The 21,549-nt window shown below is 45.9% G+C and overlaps 1 long non-coding RNA gene across 1 annotated transcript; it reads right to left on the bottom strand.

The window, feature by feature from the left end:
• Positions 1–288: 288 nt before the first annotated feature.
• On the bottom strand, positions 289–9,499 carry LOC148115739 (uncharacterized). The gene is made up of 3 exons (XR_015731723.1): positions 6,971–9,499; positions 2,320–3,229; positions 289–1,610 (listed from the first exon to the last, which is right to left on the bottom strand). It is a non-coding gene; the product is annotated as an uncharacterized LOC148115739 (long non-coding RNA).
• Positions 9,500–21,549: the final 12,050 nt, after the last annotated feature.

Genomic DNA, 21,549 nt, shown 5'->3' on the forward strand with positions numbered 1-21,549 from the left:
TTGTCTGGACCGCCTTGAAGGGCTCTCCAATGTCTCCTCGGATCAGGCTTCCCAGACCAGGGATGGAGCCTGCCTAGCCTGAATCCAAGGGGGCTTCTGTACCCACCGACAGCCTTTCCCAAACACAGACACACACAGATACACATGTATGTGTCCACACACACCTGATTCGGAGGACCCCAATTCTGTGATTATTTAGAAAGGTTAGTTCCTGCTGTTAATGGTGAACTTAAGAAAGACAAATTAATGCACTTTTTCATGGACAGAACGTGGCTCAATGACTGCAGATTTTCTCCATTGGGATCTTTTATTTATTTTTTAATATTTAATTGAAGAACTGCTGAAAATTAGTTCCCCCAAAGAGCTCTCATACAATCTGCCTCATGATAATCCTGAGTCTGTTATTTGATATTTTAAAAAGTTTCCTACAGTTAGAAATATAAATTTATTCATCATATTCTACAAATATAATCAAATATGAATATGAATTTATTATATTTTGTAGTCAATGTTTTCCTTATTTCAAGTGAAAGGAAACCTCAATGTAAAAATACATTGAAAAATACATTATTCAATTAGTATTTCCTATGGATGGAAGCCCTCAGGTCAGTTAAATTCTCAGCAACTCAACTGACTTATAAAAAAAAAATACCATTTTTCAGGTGAAAAGTATTTCTAATAGCAAAATCAAAGCCAAGGGGACTCCAGTTTTAAATGCTCTGGACTTTTACAATGCAAAATCAGGCAGCCCTGAGCATCCCTGTATGGCTCATTTTGGGAGGGTATAAACACATTGGAGTAAAAAGGCATGTACATTTCCTGTGTAGAAGTAGTCCTCCACGTATGATCACAATTGAGCCCAAAAATTTAGTTGCTAAATGAGTTTTGCTTTCTTGCCACGGTTGTAAAGTGAATCACTATCGGTGTCATGTTAGGAACATGGTTCAGTGTCTACAAAGATTCCCAGCCATCCAGGTGAGGGTTGTCCCAAAGGTGCTTTTTTCAAGAGGCAACTGGGCTTTTCTTGCTTTTCCTGGAAGACGTTTCACTTCTCATCCAAGAGGTCCCCTCAGTAACACGGTTGTTCAGTGAATCTGGCTCCCGCATTTCCCTGGCTCCTGGTCGCCCCAGGGTGCCACAACCGTCATAAATTTGGGTCCATTTTCAAGCATCTGAATTTTCATTAGGAGACCGTGAGGATCCTGCAACTACTGTAAGTCGTAATTCCCTTTTTTCAGTGCCATTGAAATTTTGAATGGTCACTAAGGCAGTCATTGACTTAGTCTTTATTCAAGGACGACCTGTATATGAAGAGAGGAAAGTAGGAGCGTGGCCGGCCTTTTGCTGAGTCTCTTCTGATAAAGACGTTGCTCTTTGTTCCGTGGAGTGTCCGGGAGAGTCCTGAAGAAACCTCCTTAGGCACCAGCTGGATCTGGGCATGCAGACCTGTGAGAAGCCAGAAGGAGGGGGTGGACGGGTGGCTGGATAGTCGGAGGGGTGGGCGATGGTGGATCATTCTGCTGCAAACAGACCTCAAGGCTGGAGAGGGCCACTTCCTGGAACCACCAAGCCCAAGAGCAGAATAAAATATGCTGCCTCTCTGGATCCACCTGAAACAACAAATAGGAGACAAATATAAGACAAATTGGAGACATAAAGAACACTTTGGATTTAAAATGTTCCCATCTCTTGATATGGGAATATTCTTAGAATTTGTTCAGAAGGAATATCTGTTCTTGGATTGGATTGTTTTGTAAATTTTCCCTCTGAAATCTTATATCAGTTGGCACACGGCAGCATTGGGTACTCCTGAACTCAAAATTGAGAATGAGGAGAGGATGCTGAGCTCTGGGTCCTATTCAGGGGGTCCTGGAGGGGGGATTCCCAGGGAATCCAAGCATTGAATGAGGCAAATGGGCTGCCACTCATAAGCTTGCTCCTCATTCCTCAGCTGTCCAGATCAGAGATGGGCAGTTCAAGATGGAGGGTTACATATTAAGTAGATAGCAATAGCACTTAGACTTATATACTGCTTCATTGTGCTTTTACAGCCCTCTCTAAGCGGTTTACAGAGTCAGCCTATTGGCCCCAACAATCTGGCTCCTCATTTTACCTACCTCAGAAGGATGGAAGGCTGAGTCAACCTTGAGTCAGTGAGAATTGAACTGCTGACAGTCAGCATAAGTAGCCTGCAGCACTGCCTTCTAAGCACTCTGCCACCGCAGTGGTTAGAAGGGAATCAGGTTTGAAATGTTTACCTGAATCCTGACTAATTCTCACTGGAACCCACATATATCCCCCAAACTCAAATTTGCTTACCATGGCCAGAGAAAGAGAAAATGGAAGTTCCAAGGAAGCAAAGCTCCCTCTTGACCTGTGAAGAAACAGACATGAGACAGTTTTGACAGCTGAACCCCAAAGAGTGGATCATCTGATGACAAGTAAGCTCTGTCACCAAAAAAGGTCCTTCCATACTCTATACATTTATATGGTCTCTCTCTTGTATGCATCTTTTGGTGACAAGTAAGGTTTCTACTTTTAACAAAGCTCTTTCCACATTCCATGCATTTAAACAGATTATTCCGTGTGTGAATTCCCTTTCGTGAGAATTGAGATTTCCTTTCTGAGTAAAGCTCTTTCCAACTCCAAGCATTTGTACGGTTTATCCCCTGTATGGATCTCTTATGACAGTTCAGATATCCTTTCCGAGTAAAGCTCTTTCCACATTCCAGAGATTTATGTGGATCCACCAGTGTAGATCGTCTGGTGGAGATTAAGTTTACTCTTGCTACCAAAACTCTTTTCACACCTGAAGCACAGTTCATCTATCTGCTCCGACTGGAATCCCTGCCAGATTTTGCAGCGTTATGTGGTTTGTGTTTCTTACACAATTTCTTAGGTAAAGTAAGGGCAAAATCATTTTTGACATATTTTCCATACTGTCTAGACCTATACAGTTTTCCTTTAGTCTGGCTTCTGCCATATTAATGTAAATCAAATTGATTTTTCTCTTTTTTTCCATATTTTTCCTTTTCTTTCCTTCTGGGTCTTGCTGGGACAGGAAGCTAGTGATTCCAATAGGAAGAGAAGGGGATGACTCATTCTGAGTGGATCTCTCTTGCCTTTTTGTGTCCCCCTGATGCCCAAACATCACCTCTACTTAACATTTTCCTGTTTCGAGTGGTTTCAACCTAGTCTTCTTGTCATTCTTCCTTCAGCCCATCATCAACTTGAAAAAAAAAGAAAATAAATTTGGTTAGCATACAGAATGGTGAAGGACATATAGTCACCCCCACTCAAAAACATGCTAATCGACACAAAATCTTTGGGACACGATGAAGGCCTATGCAAGAGGTTTAATAATGGACTATACAAGGAAGAGGAACTTGAAGAAAAGGCAAACATACAAAATATTGGAAGATGATTATAAGAGATTTGAAAAAGAACTCCAGAAATGTCCACATAAAAAAGATGTTAAAGTGAAAATGGATACTATAAAGCATAAAATGGACTTACTGGAGAAAGAAGAATTAGCCCAAAAAATTAGAAGCACCAAGCAAAACTATTTTGAGAATGCGAACAAACCAGGAAGATGGTTAGCATATAAACTGAAAAAAGAAAGAAAATCAAGAAAAATAACACAATTAATTGATGATCAAGGGCTAAGTAAATTTGGAAATAAAGAGATGGGAAAGATAATACAGGAATATTATAGACAACTTTATGAGAGAGAAAAGATAGAGGAGGAAAATGTGACAAGATATCTACAAAAAGCAAACTTGCCTCGAATTCCCAAAGATATTGAGGAGATGTTAGAGGGAAATATAACGATGATGGAGTTAATAGAAGCAATTAAGAAACAAAAGAATGGAAAGGCACCAGGGCCAGATGGCTTGCCTGCAGAATATTATACGACATTACAAGAATCTTTAAGTCTCCCATTATAAGAAGTTATGAATGAAGTGATGATGAAGAAGAAAATACCCAAGTCATGGACTGAGGCATATATTACCCTGATCCATAAAGAAGATACTGACCCACAACAAATCAAAAACTATAGACCTATATCCCTGCTGAATTCAGATTACAAAATTTTTGCTTCAATATTGGCAGAAAGACTTAAAAGATATTTAAATAATTTCAAAGACTCAGATCAAAATGGATTTCTTCCAAAAAGACAGATTAGAGATAATATTAGAATAATTTTGGATACTTTGGAATACTAGAAGCTCATCCTGAAAAACAGATGGCTTTGATATTTTTAGACGCACAAAAAGCCTTTGATAACGTGAACTGGCGATTTATGTTGCTTCAAATGGAACAGATAGGCTTCAGCAGAAAATTTATACAGGCAATAGAAGCTATATATCACAAGCAAATGGCAAAAGTAATGATAAATGGAGAATTGACTGATTTAATCGAGATAGAAAAAGGTACTAGACAAGGATGTCTACTGTCCCCACTGTTGTTTATATTGACATTAGAAGTCTTAAATAGAAATATTAGGGAAGAAAAAGATATAAAAGGTATGGGAATTCGAAGAGAAGAATACAAATTGCAAGTATTTGCCGATGACTTGGTATTTATTATTGAAGAACCACTAACATCAATAAATGAATTGTTAGAGAATATTGGAGAATTTGGGAAAGTAGCTGGTTTGAAAATTAATAAAGATAAAACCAAGATTTTGACTAAAAATATGTTGACAAAGCAAAAAGATGGACTGATGGAGATGTCCAAGATGCAAGTTACAAATAAGGTCAAATATTTGGGGATATATTTGACAGCGAGATGCAGTACACTTAAAGAAAATAATTATAATAAACTTAAGCAACAAATAGGGACAGACTTGGTAAAATGGGGAAATTTGCAGCTTTCCTTGATTGGTAGGATATCAACTATTAAGATGAATATTATTTTTTTATTTTTTATTTGATTTATATGCCGCCCTTCTCTGGAGACTCAGGGCGGCTTACAATGCGTTAAGTAATAGCCTTCATACTTTTGTATATTTATACAAAGTCAGCTTATTGCCCCCACAAATTGGGTCCTCATTTTACCTACCTTAGAAAGGATGGAAGGCTGAGTCAACCTTGAGCCTGGTGAGATTCAAACTTACAGTAATTGCAGACAGCTGGTGTTAATCACAATGCTTTTTAGTCTGCTGAGCCACCAGGCCCTTGGTGCCTAGACTTTTATATTTATTTCAGACAATTCCAATTAAATTGGGGAAAGATTTCTTTGAAGACTTGAATAAAATGGTGTTGAAATATATTTGGCAGGGAAAGAAGGCGAGGATAAAATTAAAGTTGTTACAAGATGCTAGAATGAGGGGAGGCTTTGATTTACCTAATTGGGAACTTTACTACCAAGCAACAAGCCTGATGTGGATTAAAGAATGGATAACTTTGAGAAATATTAGATTATTGAATTTAGAAGGACATGATTTGTTGATGGGTGGCATGCTTTTTTATGATATAAAGGAACAAAAATACAGGGGTATTTTAGAAGACACTACATACGTGAGGCTCTGTTATTGAATTGGGAGATGATTAAAAAACAACATTATTTGAAAATTCCAGTCTGGGTATCTACAATTGAAGCATTTTCATATCCTGTAGTATTCAGAAGGGAACAAATTGTTAGATATAGTGAATTAATGAATGAAAAGGGTGAACTTAAAACAAAGCAAGAATTAGAAGAACAAGGATTTAAGATGGATTGGTTTTCTTATTGGCAAATATGTTCTAGATATGAAGATTTTAAACAAGAAGGTTTTTACAATGTCATGACTAATTTAGATAAGATTTTAATGGATTCTGATGACTGTGATTAAAAATTATATAGATACTTCTTAGAGGTAAAATTGGAAGAAGAGCAAGTTAAAGAGTCAATGATAGCATGGGGGAAAAACTTTGGTCATGGTATTGATTTAGAGAAATGGCACAAATTGTGGTCACAGAATTATAAAATGACAATGTCTACAGCATATAAGGAGAATTTGTATAAGATGTTTTACAGATGGCATCTACCCCTGACAAGGATAGCCAGAATGTTCAAGAACAAATCGGAGAAATGTTGGAAATGTCATCAGATTCCAGGATCATATTACCATATGTGGTGGACATGTGTAGAAGCTGAGAGATATTGGACTAAAATACACACGTGGTTGGAAAAAATGATAAAGAAACACATTGACTTTAAACCAGAGATATTTTTATTGGGGATTTTACCAGAAACATAATAGAGAATTGCAATATCTAATTGTGAATGTTTTAACAGTGGCTAGAATTGTATTTGCTAAAAATTGGAAAGGAGAGAAGTTATCTACTGATGATGAGGTTATTAAGAAAATTATGGAATGTGCTGACATTTGAAATTAGAGAACAGGAAGATAAACAATATTATTTGATATGGGATTTGTTTTACCAATGGATTGACAATAAATCATGGAGATGAATTATGAACTATGAGGTTGATATAAAGATAAAATATGTGAAGTTTTTTTATATATAAGAGACATAAGCTACTGTTATAAAATGGTATTTTAGAAATGGAATTATGCACAAGAGAATATTATCTGCTCGACACAGTCTGTAATTGTTGGAATGATGATGGTTTTATTTTTTGGTTTTTGTTTTAAAATAATTTTTTTTTCAAAAAAAACCCAAACATGCTAATCTGCATTCCAGATTTGGCACCACCCACACTCAGCTAGGATGTGATGATTGCTAACTGTTATTTAGTAGATTCTGATGGTATACAAATAATTTTTCAGCCAGGAAACATATTAAAGCTTAGGTGTTGATCGGTCAATCTGCCCAATCACTTCCATGAAGCTTTTAGACATTTCCCAAATCAATGGTATTTCTGCCACTGCCTTATAGAGATGCCACTAAGTACAAACTCCTTCCCTGTTCACCTCCCACTGAAAAAAATGAAGGGAACCCAGAGCAAAACCTAGCCTTACCCAGGGCAGCCATATCCGTGGAAAACTCCCGGATGACTTCCATGCACAAGGCCTTCTGGACAGAATCCAGCAGCATCCATTCCTCCTCCTGAAGTCCACAGCCACTTCCTCAAAGGGACCAGATCCCTAGAAAGAGAAAGAAAAATTTCTTCAGAAGGCAAACCAGGAAAGTCTTCTAAGTCTTCTCTCTGACTACAGAAAACAGGTTTGTGATGGACAGATGGACATTTTCTAGCAGGGCAGATTTATGTCTGCATGTCTACAGAATCCTTGGGGCTGAGAAGCTGTAGCTGCAGAAATCATAGCTTAGGTGCATCCAGGTTGTAGAATGATAACACAGCCATCATTGAAGAGCTTCCCACTGGGCCAGAATAACCTAACAAGGAAGTTTCAGGGAGCAGAATTCCCTAGGCTCATCTGCTTTGTTGACCAAGTTCCTGAGAAAACAGGACACATCCACTGGGAAATTCTTTCCTGAGCTATTTCAAATGTTGGCAATGAGCCTGGAAATCCCAAGTCACTTGACCAACACTTATTGTTGCAGCAACTTAGTATTGATTTAGGCGTTTGCCCTTCCTATAATACATTTTTAAGTGGATATGCAAGCATACATAAAGTATTTTTATTCATTTTATTTATACTTGTATCATGTTTAGAAACTACCAATATCCTTCATAGAATTCCTGTATGATTTTTTTTAATCTTGATTTTTTAATCCGATTCCTATTATTAGAAATCAAGGCTTTCATTTATAAACTAGTTTTCAACAGTCCTCAAAAATTTTTAATATATATTATTGTTGCAGCCACTTAGTGTTGACTTAGAGGTTTGTCCCTCATATTTTTAATCTTATTCCTGCTGTTTCAATTTTCTGGTTTCAATTCTATGTATTTTTCAGCACTCTTCTGAAAAGTATTAAATAATATTTTAAAAATGTAGAAATATTAAGATATTTCAACAAATAAATTACTTTTCGTAATACAAGGTTGTCAGCATCTCATTTGCATCTCCAGAACAATCTTGACTCAGCAAGACCTTTTTGGAGGACACCGTGTTCAAGTGCACAGACTTAACATTTGGTGTTAAAAGCAGCTCATGATTTGGAGCTGGAACTCTACTGCACTCAGAAGAAACGTACATTTGCTTTCTCTTACTATTGTGGTATTATAGGGCTTATATAAAGGAGGCTCTGTACTACAGGCAATTCACATAGTACAAATGCTTATTTTTATTTGGCTAGAAATTAGGTAACAGAACATCAAAATGTAAAGGGCCACATGTGGATAACATGGGGAGGATAAGGAGAAAGAGAAATATCAATTTAATAGCTGAGCAAACTGTTTCAAGGAACCGGTGGTCTGTAATTGCATTACTCCTTTTGTCTTTCTCTTATCTTTCTTCTTCGAATACTAGTGATGATGTGTACTTAATCTTCAATCTACTAGGTAGGAAGCCTAGTGATCACTGTAATGATACACAAAGTGTCCTTTCTTGATTGTCTCTGCAGAAACTTAGTTTCTTCTATTGTGTACATTATTTTGTACAGGACTATTCTATCTACAAGGGTTGCTCTACTTAGAACCAAAAAGCAGAAGACTTGAGGTAACTATTGCTTAAGTAGGAGAAGCTGTTCCTGGCACCCTTTAAAAAGACTCTGATGTGTCCTCCAAAAACAACTGCTGGACTCTACCATTTTGCAAAGTTTTTGGTAAGTTCTCCCCTTTGCAGGACTGAGTTCTATATTATAAGAGAGAGAGAGTTGGACTAGGAGTTCTGGCCGAGGGGCTTGGGAAGTTGAAACAGGCTTGAATTTATCCTTCATCCCAGGGAATTCTCTCCAAGAAGAAACAGAAGCATTTGCCTCCAGAAGAAATCCGTTCTCCAAATATTAAGAGATCCAGACACGTTCTTAATCTCTGTGAATTCTTGCAGACAGATGGATCCCTGAATCTGTCCTGTAAGAAAAGCAATAATAGCTAAATGTTGCTTTTGCAGGTATTATACATTTTTAGGGACCATTACTAAGAAATGAATTTTGGGCTGAGGGAATAAAATTGTTACAAGTAAATGATTAACATTGTGTTCCCATGGCAGGGCAAGGGTTAACACCATCCACCCCACCTAGCCCTTCCCTTGACCCCTCCTTACCTTGACTCCGCCTCCCAGGTATATAAATCTCTGTCCAGGAGTCCCGGGGCAATCCAGATGTTCACCTGCAAGAGATAAGTAATATGTAAATAAATGCTTTTGATTCAACCTTAACTTGTATTGGAATTATTGGGCTGGATCCTTGGAAACACTTAACAAAAATGCTGTTGAAATCTATTTTAGGGTGTGCCTACATTGCTAGCCACCCGCTCTTGCAAGAAGGTATTGTACAATAAACTGCTTGTTGCTTCACTTAATGACTCTGTGCAATTTCTGACTGGTGAGTCATATCTTCCCTCCCCAGGAGTTGCCAGGATGAGACCCTCCCCTCCCCACCTGCTGCCCCTTTGGCGGCTCTTCCCTCTGGGCTTGGCTGAGCAGGAAGCCTTCGGCCAGGGCCTGTCAGGAATAAATGCCTTGCCTCTGACCCAAGGCTAGAGGCAGGGGGGCTGGACAAGCCAGCCCCCAAGGTCCACCCTAACCCAATAACCCCTCCTTACCCTAGCCACGCCCAGGGGGTACTTAAGGGTCAGCCATGCGGTCCTGCTCCAGTTCCAGACTTGTACCTGCAATGATAAGATGCTTAATTAATAAACAATATCTGATTTAAAGAATACCTGCTTATGGAGTTATTGGGCACGATCCTTGAACACATTTAACAATATGGTAGCAGAGGATGGTTTGATAGCCCACCCTAATACTCCACAACATGCAAAGGACCACGACAGACAGGGTGAATACCAGAGCATTCACCAAGAAGATGGCAGAACGACCTGCCCAACCCGAAACCACGCAAGGAGAGGCACCAGAGACGAGCGGCCTACTCCACCACCCAAGCACCCCGGCTAGAAGCGACAAGGGGTGGAAGAAGCACGAGACCTCAAAAGAAGAAAAACACGACATAAAGATAAAACTTCTAGAGCTGATAGATTCGTCACAAAGCAACACCGACCTCATCGCGGAACTCCGAAGCCTGGTCAAAGGCTGCGAAGCAGCGAGTGAGGAAGATGAAGACGAATCCGACTACAGCGACGAAGATGCGGTAAGGGAGGACTTCCCCCACCAAAAACCCACCGAAAAGGCCGAAGGAGACTTCGCGCCCTTTTTACGGTGGCCATCTTGGGAGGCGGCGTCATCAAAAATGGCCGACCACCCACCAATGGATTCCCAAGATTTAAATCTCATGGCGGGAATCGGGGCCTACCCCAAAGTAGCCGACCAAAACCACTACAAAAAATACAAAAAACAAGAAAGCCCAAAGCCAAAACCTACAGGCTCGCCTACCGAGCCCGAAGTCAACCAAGCCATCGAACTAATCACCGCGGCCCTGGGGGATAAAATGAAACTACCGAACACGCACCCCGGTGCTAGGCCAAAACGCAAAGGGGACCCTAGCGCGAAGAGGGCTGACACTGGCACCCACCCTGGGGAACTGACCGCTTCCGCATGGACCCAGGGCCACCCAGAGCTCCCATGGAGCCTCCCCTTAAAAACGGGACACCGAAGGCGATGGGACTACTCACCGGACCGACGACTGGGACCAGATCCATGGCCCACGGGGCCATCCGCAGGCAGGGGACGTCCATCGGCGGGCAGGGGACTCGGCCCGACACCCGGAGGCGACACCCACACAAGGCCGGGCCACCCGGGACCATTCGCGGCCCCAACAAGATTTCCGACATCCACCGATGATCCTCACCGCTTCCCGAGGCTCCAGACGACGATCCGCGACGATCCCGAGCAAGTGAGGCCGACCAAGAAGGAACCGGAGGCCCATCCGGAAGGTTGGGGCCTTCACCCGGGAGCTGCAGGGACGAGCTCCTCACTCCACGGCGGCTGGGGAGAAATGAACCTCACGCATGCGCAATGCATCCCTGTAAGAGAAACGAAACAAGACATAGAGCTACACCGACGCAAGCACATAGAGACAAGTCAGTTCAGACTTGACACAGTCGTTCCTCTGCCTTATTGTGAGTATCCTTATGTGAGGAACCATGGACAGCGACATAATGTAAGTAATTTAACTTACAATTCAGGGACTTTGCCAAGTGACTTTCCAAAACTAAGACTAGATGGGGAGAATTTCCTGGACTGGAACCAGCAACTCCAGGTCACCCTGCTAAAGGAAGATCTATTATCCCTAGTCATAGACCCCCCAGAAAAACCCTGGACTTTTGAATTAGATTGCATCCACCATAAAGCATACTGCATTGTCATTGCCAGCATTACCCCCAGTATTTACCCCAGCATTAACCACCACTTGACTGCTCTGGAGGTAATACAAAGGATGCACAAACTATTCTACTGTCAAAGCGTAGCTAGCACCACCAGGTTATCCAGGGAATTCTATGCCACCAAACATAAAGCAGGGACCCCAATGAGCGAGCACCTATTGTCACTAAACACCAACAGAGCTCAGCTGACACAAAGGGGGGAGGTCATAAGTGAGAGGACCATGATAAGCATCATTGTAAATTCTTTAGACCCCAGTTGGGACACATTTATCACTCAGATAGACAACCTAGGGTCAGGGAAACTCTCACTGGAACTACTAACAAGTAAACTAATAGCTGAAGACAGTATCAGGAAAGACCGTTTACTAAGCCGCAGAGAGCAAAGGCCCAGCAGAAAGGCCGAGCCACAGGGCAAGAACTACAGTACCATAGAGTGCTACTTGTGCGGGTCAAGGAACCATTACAAAAGGGACTGTCCCAGAAACACAGGGGACAGGGACAGGTCACATAGAAGGGACAGACCAGAACAAAGGGCAAGGCACACTAGTGGACGCTCGCCAGAAGACAGACACAGGCGTAGGGATTCCCCTAGCCCAGGGACAGGAGAAACCACAGGGATAGTTCCAGGGAAAGCCAGACCGGATCACTGTATGGCATAGGAGATCAAGAGCGACACATAGGCCAGGACAGGGAGGAAAGCACATGGCTGTTGGACTCAGGGGCCACAAACCATACCACTTATGACCGTAACTTACTAACCTCATTCACAGATGAAAGTTTTATTATAAAAGTGGCTAACCAGAACAATGTGCAAGTAACAGGCAAAGGCAACGCATACGTGCCAGGGATAGGAGTAGTGCAAGGAGTACTATTAGTACCTAATATACCCTATAACATTCTTGCCACCCTAAAACTAAGCAAGAATAACAATGTTGAGGTGACATTCAAGGAAGGAAAGGCACAGGTAACTAGAGGGGGCAAAAGAATAGGGAAAGTAGTAATCAGTGGGGAACTGCCATTCTTCCAACCAGTCAGGGACAAGCAGCCAGAGGTAAACAATCACCAGAAGGTCAAACCCGACAACCCAGACCACACAAGTGGAGAAGTAGAGGGAGTTAGTCACGCACACACCACCGATGACACAAGTAAACAGGGGACTCCCAGGGGAGGAAAGCCAGCAATAGGTAAGCCAATGCATGACAACTGTGCCCACCTGCTACACAGAAGACTAGGACACATTAGTTTCCCTGTGGTGCAGAAAATGATGGAATGCTCTGAAGGTGTAAAAATAAAGGATTGTGAGAACTATCTCGAGTGTTCTATTTGTAAGAGCTCTAAATTAAAAACCAAACCTAGGCCCAAAAAGTCAGTACGCACAAGCAATTCTATATTCCAACTCATACATATGGATCTAGTGGGACCACTAAGACCCTCCATCAAATATAGGAAGAGGTACTTCCTGACCATAGTGGATGATTTCAGCCGCTACGGCTTCGTATACACGCTAAAACACAAGAGCGAAGTATTCCAAAAATTTAAGGAATTCTACGCAAGGGTGGAGACACAACATGACACCAAGATCAGGCAAATAATGACAGACCGGGGGTCTGAATTTTTATCAAGCGACTTCTCACAATGGCTAAAGACACGCGGGATAGTCCACTACACGACTTCTCCATTTTCCGCCTTTCAAAATGGCGTGGCAGAACGAAAAAACGGGACACTGCAGACCATGATGAAGTGCGCACTAGAGGATGCCGGCCTAGGGCAGCATTTCTGGTCAGAAGCACTCATTTATTCGAACTACACTTATGGTTATGGACCAGCGTACTAAACAAAACTCCATACGAGTTAATGTACCAAAGGAAACCACAGGTGTCACACTTACACATATTCGGGGTCACAGCAGATGTGCACATCCCCAAACAATTGAGACATAAGGGAGACAGGGTATCCAGAAGACTGAGGTTCATGGGGTATGAACCAGAGACGAAGGGATATAGGTTCATAGACAGCAATAACAACTTTGTGATATCACGAACAGCTGTCTTTCACGAAAACGCCAACTGGTCCAAGATACACCTCAACGAGGTGTCCCTTAGCAAGGACGGACCAGGGGATGACCAAAGGGGGATAAAGCACCAAACAGGAAAGGGTACAGGGCAGGAAAAGAGCAAACCCAAGAGACAGGAAATACCTGTGAAGGGGTGGAAAGAAAACCACCCACACATCAAAGTGGACTCACTCACAGAGAAAGAAGCTAGGTACATGCACGACACAGAGACACCCCCCGACAGGCCAATCAGGGCAAACAGGGGTAAAAAGCCAGAAAGGTTAGGAGACTATGTGTTATCCCTCCACACTAACCAACTAACCCCCAATACATACGAGGACGTACTGAAGTTACCAGATGAGGAAAGTGGGAACAAGCCATGGAGAGGGAAATGGACAGTCTGAGGGAACTAAACGTATACACTCCCTCCAAAGTCCCAACAGGGAAAATGGACGTTGGCCTTACCTGATACGTCCGTTCTCTCGTAGTAAGGAACGTCTGTCAGACTGGGGTATGGACTCCACTATGCAGCATATGACCGAGTCTGCGAATTTAAATAACTCCGCCCTCTCCTGGTTGAGCCCCAGTGTTTCGGCGAGGGCGCTGACGCAGACTGTAGTGTCTTCCTGGAAAATATAAAGAAGAGGTAAAAAGGACACCACCCACCCCACCAGGAACAGGGCACACCAGAAGGGTGGGGCTGACAGACGTTCCTTACTACGAGAGAACGGACGTATCAGGTAAGGCCAACGTCCATTCTCCTCAGTGTAAGGAACGTCTGTCAGACTGGGGACATACCAAAGCAGAATGTCCACTGGGAGGGAAGAAAAGGAGCCCTGTTACCTCATGCCGAGTGAACAGCCTGGAGGACTCTCCGCCCGAAGGCTGCATCAGCGGAAGCAAATGAATCCACCTGATAGTGGCGGATAAAGGGAGAGATGCTCGTCCAGGCGGCTGCTCTGCATACTTCCTCCAGCGTAGCTTGGGTAGCCCATGCGGCAGAGGTGGCCGCACTCCTGGTGGAGTGGGCAGTGATGCGGTGAGGAACAGGCAAAGACTGTCTTTGGTAGGCTGTAGAAATAGTAGCACGGATCCAACGCCCCAGCATAGGGGCCGATGCCTTGGTACCAATAGACGAGGGTTGGTAAGAGACAAATAAGGCTTCTGTCTTCCGAAAGGAGGCCGTACGTCTCAGGTATATCTTAAGGGCGCGACGTACGTCGAGCATATGCCAAGCTCGTTCCAAGTGGTGTTGAGGGGAAGGACAGAAGTTGGGTAAGACCAACTCCTGTGAGCGGTGAAAGGGAGAATTTATTTTAGGTATGAAGGAAGGGTCCAGCCGGAGGACGACCTTGTCGTGGTGGAAAATGCAGAGGTCCCTTCGAGACGAGAGAGCCGCCAGCTCCGAAATGCGGCGCGCTGACGTGATTGCGACCAAGAAGGAGACCTTGAAGGACAAGAAACGGAGCGAGACGTCTCGAAGAGGTTCGAAGGGGGAGGAAGTGAGAGCTGAGAGGACCTTGTTCAAGTCCCAAGTAGGGAATCGATGAACGGGAGGAGGTCTCAAATTTGTGGGTCCCCGCAGAAATTGTTGAAAGACGGGATGTCATGAGATCGAAGAGGACGAGCCGCAAGTCAAAACTGTAGAAATGGCGGCGGCCTGCCTCCTGAGGGTATTTGGAGATAGACCTGCGTCAAATCCTTCCAGGAGAAAGCATAAAACGTCCAGAATGGAGGCGGAAAGAGGGTGGATGTGAGAGCGCTGACACCAGGAGGCAAACGAGGCCCAGGTAGAGTTGTAGATCCTATTAGTTGATGGCCTGCGGGAGGCTAGGATGATGTCAATCACAGAGGTGGGAACCCCGGCCTCTGCTAAGAGGAACCGCTCAGCCTCCACGCGGTTAAGTGGAACCAAGTCGGATCTGGGTGTTGAAGAGACCCCTGGATTAGGACAATCTGGTCGTCCGGAATGGACCAAGGACAAGCGACAGATAGGGAGAGTAAGTCCGAGTACCAGTGTCTCCGGGGCCAGCGGGGCGCGAGGACAATGATCTCCGCCCGTTCTTGGAGAACCTTCCTGAGTACTCTGGAGATCAACGGGAAAGGAGGAAAGGCATATAAGAGGCCGGAAGGCCAAGAGCTGCGGAGAGCGTCCATGGCTTCTGCCCCAGAATCCCAGTACCTTGAGAAGTATCTCGGGACTTGGTGGTTGGTCTGCGAAGCGAAGAGGTCCACTTCGGGGGTTCCGAAGCACCTCGTGATCTCTGTGAAGAGACAAGGAGGGAGGCTCCACTCCGAGTTGTCCAGGCAACCTCTGCTCAGGGCGTCTGCTTGCGCATTCTCCTCCCCCGAAATGTGGTTTGCGCGGAGGGAGCGAAGGTGAGATTCCGCCCAGAGACCGAGAAGGAGAGCCTCATCCATGAGAGCCCGAGAATGAGTACCCCCTAGTCTATTAACGTGAGCCTTAGCTGTAACGTTGTCCGTAAGGACAAGGACATCACGAGATTCAATAAAGTCCCGAAAATGGAGCAAGGCCAGACGAATAGCTCTCAGTTCTAGGAGATTAATAGGAAGGAGCTGTTCAGATTGGGACCACTGACCTTGAGTGAGGCGATGCTCCAGGTGAGCCCCCCAGCCCTGGAGGCTTGCGTCCGTGGTGACTATCAGGCGTGTTGGTTCCCTGAAGAAGCAAGCTCCTGACAAGGCCGAGGACGTCCACCACCGGAGGGAAGAGATGACTGGAGGTGTTAGGTTTACTCTGAGGAGAGAAGCACTAGATTGATTCTGTTGGTGAGGGAGCAGGAACCATTGTAATTCCCTACTGTGGAGACGGCCCACGGCACTATGTCATATGCAGAGACCATCTTGCCCAAGAGACAAGATAGACTGAGTAGAGACGTGGATTGGTCAGCAATACAGCGTAGAGCGAGGGAACGTAGGCTGTCCTGGCGTTCCGATGAGAGGGAGACTGTACACGCTACCGAATTGATGACCGCCCCCAAATGTTGGATAGAGGTGGATGGGACTAGGTGACTTTTGGCCCAGTTTATAGAGAAACCGTGTGATTGGAGAATTTGGATGGAGGTATTCAAATCTTTTTGGGCTTCCTCGAAGGAGGAGGATTGAACCAGAATATCATCGAGGTAAAACTGGATTCTTATGGGGGAGGAGCGGATGTATGCCACCAGAGCAGCCATGATCTTAGAGAATACTCTGGGAGCAGAGGAAAGGCCGAAGGGGAGAGCAGAATATTGATAGTGACGTCCCCGGTAATGAAACCGAAGATATTTACGGAAATCCGGGTGTATGGGGACGTGGAGGTAAGCCTCCGTTAAGTCTATGGAAGACAGGAAGTCCCCTGGGCGGATGGTTTCTAAAATAGTATGGAGAGTGTGCATCTTAAACCTACGATACACTAGGTAACGGTTAAGGGCCTTCAAATCGAGAATGGCCCTCCACCCCCTGGAAGACTTGCGAACAATAAACAAACGAGAGTAAAACCCCAGGCCACGCTGGTCGGGCGGAACCCTTTGGATGGCCTTGATATCAATTAAATGGGAGATGGCCTGAGAAACGAGAGATCTCCTCGTCCTGTCCCTGGAGACAGGGCAAGAAATAAAACGGGGGGGGTAGGGAGGAGAACTCTAGAGAGAGACCCACCTGGACCGTGCGAATGACCCAAGAGTCAGATGTCGAAGAAGCCCATTGAGTGGCAAAAAGGGCCAACCGACCACCAATAGGCGTCTCCGAGACACCCTCACTTGGATCGTCGGAAAGATCTGCCCCGCCTCCTCGAAAGGGACGTTTCTGGAAGGACCTATTGCCCTGTCTAACCTGTGAGTCCTGGTGAGGCTGGGTTTGAAAGGAGCGTTGAAAACGAGGCTGGTAGGCGCCGGAGTCTTGAGCACGAAAGGACTGAGGACGGTTGTAGGGAGAGAAACGAGGATTGGAACGACGGGAAACAGATGGAAGGATCTTGCGGTGATCTCTGGTTTCCACTAGGAGAGGTTCCAGAGGGGGACCGAAGAGAGAAGAGGAGGAGTAGGGTGAAGACGCGAGTTGCCACTTGCTCTTGGCGTCCGCCTGCCATTGGCGGAGCCACAAAAGCCGACGCGAAGTTACCGTAGAGCCGATAGACTTGGCTGAGAACCGTGCAGAGTTCAATGTGGCGTCTGCGGAGTACTCTAGTGCGGCGACTATTTTGTTTAAATCCTGGTGCGTACGAGTGTCAGACGGTGGAAGCCTGTCCTGTAATTGTTTTAACCAGAGCAGAGAGGCTCGGTTAAAGAAGGAAGCAGCGGTAGCTGTTTTGACCGCCCACGCTGCTGATTGATGGGCCTTGATGAGGGTCTTCTCAGCCCGTCTGTCCTCGGGCCGAAGAGACTCCTCCGGGGAGCTAGGAAGCCGGGATGGAGAGGCCAAGGCTGCAATGGGGCCGTCCACTGGAGGAACCTGCAAAAGGTCAGAAAGAGCAGGAGCAGTCTGGTATAACTGTTTGTCCAGGCCATTAGGTGCCGGGGCTGAACCGGGCAAGGCCCATTGACGTTGAACAACGTCTGTGAAAAGTTTGGGTGCTGGGATGAGCTCCGGTTCAACGGTTGGTTCAGTAAACATGGATGAAGCCGGGTCGGCGGAATCCCAGTCTGGTTACCGCCAGGGCCTTGAACAATAGAGACCGAAACAATTGGGGCCTGAATAGGCCAACGAAGGCGGGCTGGTCCGGAGCTAGGCCCTCGTCGTCGGAGAGGGTTAGCTCCCTGGAATCTTCCTCATCTGACAGGGAACCCTGGACAGAGGGATCAGGAGAAGTCTGGAGGACTTCAGTGGCTCCCGAGTGGACTAGGCGAGATTGTGATCTAGCCATGGAGGCCGGAGAAGGGAAGAGGCCCTGTTGTAACCCCTGAGAGAGGCCCTGTTGGATGGCCCTGGCAATGATGGCTTCCAAGGCAGCATGGGGTTCTGGTTGAGAAAAACTGCCTGCGAGAGTCTGAGAAGTTCCTGATCCTGATGATGGGTCAGAGGGGCCTGGTTCCCTGTCCCCTAGCTGAGCAGGAGTAGGGGCATCCGGGGGCTCTGGGAGGGTTTGAAAAACCTGATCAGCCTCAGATGGAGTAGGTCCTCGAGATGAAGGGCGATCAGGGGAAAGCTCTCTATCAGAACGGTCCCTGGGCTGAATGGAAGGCCTGGATGGGAGGTTTGCTGACGAGCCAGGCAAAATGGAAGCGTGCTGTTGAGCCCTAAGAGCCACCTTCTCTAGGGCTCTGTGCCGACGAAGTTCCTCCCTGGTGGGTTTAATAGCCTGGCCTGAAGAGGATGCCGATCCCTTGGAGGGCGCTTTGCCTCTGCGCCCCTGCTTGCTGGTCCCCTCCCCCGGATCACTGGAGTGACGATGACGGGACCGGGAGGCTGAGGAGCGCTGATTGATGGCGTCTGCCATCTTAAAAAGGGGCCGATAAGTGCCTGACGGGGCGCTAGTAGAAATGAAATCGCCCACTTATCTGTAGCTGGAGCTCCTCCGATGCTAGGGCAGCCGGCGATTCAGAGGCCAGGTGGCTGGTGAAGAGCTGAAGGTTCCGTTGGCGCTGCTGAGGAGCCGCTAGCCGAGGGCTGTCAAGGCGGCTGGAAAATGGCGCCGATTGAAAAAGCCCGCCAAAAAGATCGCGCCGACCAAGCTGCTAGGCAAACGCCGTTACAATGCAGCCGAGCGTCTCCCGATGGTAAAGGGGAGACGGAGGGGGAGACTTAGAGCTCACACCCCTCAGGGGCTGTCGGCCCGCAGCCCCCAGCTGCTGCGGCGGCTGCCGGCGGTCTCGAGTAAGGACCCTTCGCGCCGCCGATAGTAGAAGAGTAAAAAAGAGAAAAAAAAAATGTCCAATTGAAAAAGTGCTGAGTATAAGATGAAAAGAGTGAAAATTCAGCGAAAATGCCAAAAAACAGACTGGATCCAGGAGACACGACTGTCCAGCATAGGACCGAGTCGAAACACTGGGGCTCAACCAGGAGAGGGCGGAGTTATTTAAATTCGCAGACTCGGTCATATGCTGCATAGTGGAGTCCATACCCCAGTCTGACAGACGTTCCTTACACTGAGGAGAACGGCCATAGGCACCAGGTGGGTCTACAAAATCAAAACACTAGAGGGAAACAAAGCACTCTACAAGGCTAGGCTGGTGGCACAGGGGTTCGCCCAAAAATACCCTGATGATTACACGGAAACGTACTCCCCCACAGTCAGGGCTGAAAGCGTAAAATGTGCGCTGGTTATTGCATCACTACTTGGGTTAGAAGTACATCAATTCGACGTGCAAACCGCTTATCTGCACGCCGAGCTCGATAAAGAGATATATGTGAGAGCGCCACCTAGCCAAAACACCAGGAAGGGAGAAACCTGGATCCTAAACCGGAGCCTGTATGGACTCAAACAGTCAGGGAAACGTTGGTACGAGTGCCTGTCCAAGACATTGAAGTCTATGGGATTCTCAGCCACCTCGGCCGACAACTGCTTCTTCACCAAGAAGTCAGACAGTTCCCTCGAGTATGTTTTAATATACGTGGACGATATATTGTATATCGGTGACAAGTCTAGCAAATGTAATGACTTCGCCAATGAGCTAGGAAAACATTTTACACTAAAGATACTGGGTAAGGTAGATAAATATTTGGGGGTACAAATCACAAGAACAGACAGAGGTTTCCAACTGTCACAGAAGGACAAGATTTTGGAACTTATACATAAGTGCAACATGACAAACGCCAAGGGGTGTGAAACGCCAATGCAACCGGACTTCTTGAAGGACATGTATAATGAGGCTGAGGCGTTCAAGGACAACACATTATAGAGATCCACCATAGGCTCCCTATTATACATTGCGAACTGGACCAGACCAGACATCGCACTGCCAGTCAACTTACTGTCACGACATGTAGGTAAGCCCACTGTGTACCACTGGGAAGCCATCAAGAGGGTACTGAGGTACCTAAAACAGAGTTCAGATACTTGCCTATCACTAGAACCCAAGAACACCACAACACCCACACTCACGTGCTATGCAGATGCTGACTGGGCTGGGGATGTGAAATGCAGAAAGAGTACTTCAGGTTACGTATTCTTTTTAAACAACAGCCCAGTACATTGGTACACAGGTAAGCAGGATCTGGTAGCCACATCAACAACAGAGGCCGAATATATTTGTTTGTCCAAGGCCGCCAACAACCTGGTCTGGTTTGATGACCTGCTATCAGACATATGGGCCGAACTGAACTATCCTATTATCATGCACGAGGACAATAAAGCCGCCATGGAAATATCTAAGGCTGAAGCAGTGGGTCAAAGATCGAGACATATCGATATAAAATACAAACACGTTAGACAGTTCGCAAGCATAGGGTTCATAAGAGTTGTACATTGTGATACAGAAGAACAAACAGCGGACATTCTAACCAAACCATTGCAAAATAAGCAGCACACGTACCTAACATCAAAATTAGGTGTCCTCCTGAAAAAGACACCTCAGGTATGCACCACACAAGGACACCTCGGCCAGGCATTTAGAGGGGGTTTTGTCAGGAATAAATGCCTTGCCTCTGACCCAGGGCTAGAGGCAGGGGGGCTGGACAAGCCAGCCCCCAAGGTCCACCCTAACCCAATAACCCCTCCTTACCTTAGCCACGCCCAGGGGGTACTTAAGGTTCAGCTATGCGGTCCTGCTCCAGTTCCAGACTTGTACCTGCAATGATAAGATGCTTAATTAATAAACAATATCTGATTTAAAGAATACCTGCTTATGGAGTTATTGGGCACGATCCTTGAACACATTTAACAGGGCCACCGCCTGGGAACAGCTCTCGGCCCCGCACTCCCTCACCCAGCTCGCCATCTCCGCGGGCAGCAGGGCCAGCAGCTGCTCCAGCACCACCAGGTCCAGCATCTCCGCTTTGCTGCTCCTTTCCAGCCGCAGCCACTGACGGCACAGCCGGTGCAGGTGGCTGCAAAGCTCCCGGGGCCCCTCGGCCTCCTGGCGGCAGCCATCGAGAGCGCGGAAGCGGCAGCTGTGGATCTCTGGGCTGAGGGCGCCCTCGGGGAGGCCTTTCGGGCGGCTCCTTTCCCCGGAGCCCCCTCCATTCCCCTCATGAAGGGCGGCAGG

Source organism: Pantherophis guttatus, chromosome 2 (assembly GCF_059756535.1).
Source record: "Pantherophis guttatus breed Tessera chromosome 2, ASM5975653v1, whole genome shotgun sequence".
Lineage (NCBI taxonomy): Eukaryota > Metazoa > Chordata > Lepidosauria > Squamata > Colubridae > Pantherophis > Pantherophis guttatus.